Source organism: Panicum virgatum, chromosome 3N (genome assembly GCF_016808335.1).
Source record: "Panicum virgatum strain AP13 chromosome 3N, P.virgatum_v5, whole genome shotgun sequence".
Taxonomy (NCBI): domain Eukaryota; kingdom Viridiplantae; phylum Streptophyta; class Magnoliopsida; order Poales; family Poaceae; genus Panicum; species Panicum virgatum.
In genome coordinates, this window is record NC_053147.1 from 38,575,128 (window position 1) to 38,577,654 (window position 2,527).

General features: G+C 47.4%; 1 pseudogene; it reads right to left on the reverse strand.

The window, feature by feature from the left end:
* Positions 1-764: 764 nt before the first annotated feature.
* On the reverse strand, positions 765-1,828 carry LOC120667801 (annotated as a pseudogene).
* Positions 1,829-2,527: the final 699 nt, after the last annotated feature.

Here is a 2,527-nt window from a genome sequence, read left to right on the forward strand (position 1 = left end):
AGAAATGGAAAGTGCAGGCAGGTACACACGGTGGGTAAATGAGACCGTGGTGACATAAAATTGGCTGATTGGACGGTATTCCTTGGACGTGGGGTGATCAAAATCTGTCTGCCCAGAGCGCTGTCAAACTTTTCGCCTTACATGTAGGCTATAAAGAGGTGATTTATGAGGAGGATGTGTAGGCTAATCTTGACAAAAGGTATTTCAATTGTTTAGAATTCTTATAATATTGATATGAAAGAGTAGCATAGATGGCAAGGTTCCTTTTGGTTGAACATGTCCACTCCAATTCGAGCTCTCATCTTAGCAAGGGTGCTTGAATTTTCTGAATTTATTCCAAAATTTAACAGACGCTGTGCCTGTGGTGATTTCGTTAATCTCGAGGATTTGCTGGCTCAGTCTCTTAGAGACGCTCGTAGAGGTGGATTGCATATATGTATTTATAGAATAAGTACGCATGCATGTATCGAAATAAAAGTTTTCACGCAGTTGGTATTATAGGTGACTTGCAAATGTGAATTGGATATCGACAGTTTGTTTATTTATGGTAAGATCCATCAGCAGGTTTGCATTTTGATTATATCCCTTCGCAAAAAAAAAACATTTGGCTTATATCTTGTGACCGTCTATATCAAGTGTTTCTTGAATAACTCATATAAGGGATAGAGCCATAAGAACCTGAAGTACGATACAATTGGTCAAACCTTCAATAGTAGTGCTAGAAAAAATGGGACCCTCCGACACATGTTGTAAGAGTTAAGTACTGTTGTTGCAATTATTACTTCTTTATATTGCGTAGTGGATATTGTATGAAATATGATATTAATGTTGCGGCGAAAATTTTCCATCCGCGAATCAGATATTGGAATCTTATATATATTTGATGTTATGTCGGGTGCTAGTAGTGCCGAAACTTCAAACTAGGCATACATAAAAGATAAAACGTCGCATCCGTTGCAACTCAACGAGCCAACTGATCACCATAGAAGTCCTCAAACACTTGCAGTGTTCCGGAGAGCCATCAGCTCAGTAATCAACTGTTCGAGATCATCGTACGAAGAGCCTCGCTTCTCTATGGCGCTCATGGCTTTTCCACGAAGATCTACAGCCTTCTTCCTTATCACTTTTGCTTCTTCGTCATCACCCATCACTCTATCAATGCCTTCTGCGATCTTCTCGCCATTGATCACCTCACTACGAACCTCCACCTTTGACGCGGAGAACATGGCACCGACACTAACCCCAATCTTGAGCACCTCCAATATGAGTTTCTCATTGTAGAACTGGTCACCGTGCCGAGGCCACGTCACCAGCGGCACGCCAGCACTGATGGCCTCTAGCACCGAGTTCCACCCACAGTGCGTCACGAACCCACCGACTGCGGAGTGGTCGAGGATGAGCCTCTGTGGAGCCCAACCCCAAAAAATGATGCCGTGCTCTCCGGGATCAATGAGTTCGGCAAAGCCTTGGGGCATCCACTGTGATGGTTCCGCGTCTGATTCACTCATGATCCTTACGAAATTCCTTCCGGATTGCTGGAGGCCGCAGGCCACCTCCCGCAGCTCCGCCACTGTGAAACTAGAGTTAGCGTACCGAATGAGATGAATACAACCGAGCCGTCCGGCTTCTCGTCGAGCCACCGCAAGCACCTTTCCGCCTCGGGCGAGAGCTCGCCGGCGCCGCCCCTAGCCGCCAAGTCATCGCCAGAGTGCCCGACCGGACCCACGAGCCACACACGGCGGCCGAGCGTCATGCGGTAGTGCTCGACGTAGTCCGGCTCTAACTCGGCGAAGCTATTGAAGACCTCGCCGTAGCTCCTCTGGTCCGCATGTGAGCGGATCAAGATGGAATTTGCCCCTCCTAGATAACAGGAGAGATATCTCTGGGCCCCTCGAGATAGTTGGATTTGAAAGTGCATGGTCATGCCAAAGTGATTAAAGAGTTAATCATGATGACTAAAGTTTAGTTATGAATAGAATCCACTATTAGATCGAGAGAATGGTCGAGCTATCACAAAGGTGGCACGCATCTCGCTTTGAGCTTGACTGGTATCGTGTGGCAAAGGGATCGGTGTATCAGTATATCTAAGGTTCGGCTGATATGATCTTTATGTGTATTTGTGAGTCACTATGCCCTGCTAGGTGCCGCTATTGACTTGTGATTCGGAAATGATTTCCGATCACGACCACCTACACATGAACCTAACGGGTCACACACTTAAGGGGTTTGGAATGTTTGAAAACTTGCCTGTATGATTGTCTCTAGTGCAAGTGGGAGATTGTTGGTGATATGCCCAAGAGCCCATCATCACAATACGGTTTAAAGGCCCAAGAGGATATTGATCCAAGAGGGATTAGGGTTACTAATGGGCCTATGAGATAGAAGCCCATTAGTACGCCCTATGTATACGAGGGAGGGGCTAGGGGGGCGGAAACCTGGTGAGCCGCGCCACCTCCTAGCCGCCGCCACCGCTCCCTCTCTCTCTCGGCCGCTGCCCATGCCGTGCGTGCGGTGCTAGCACACCGAC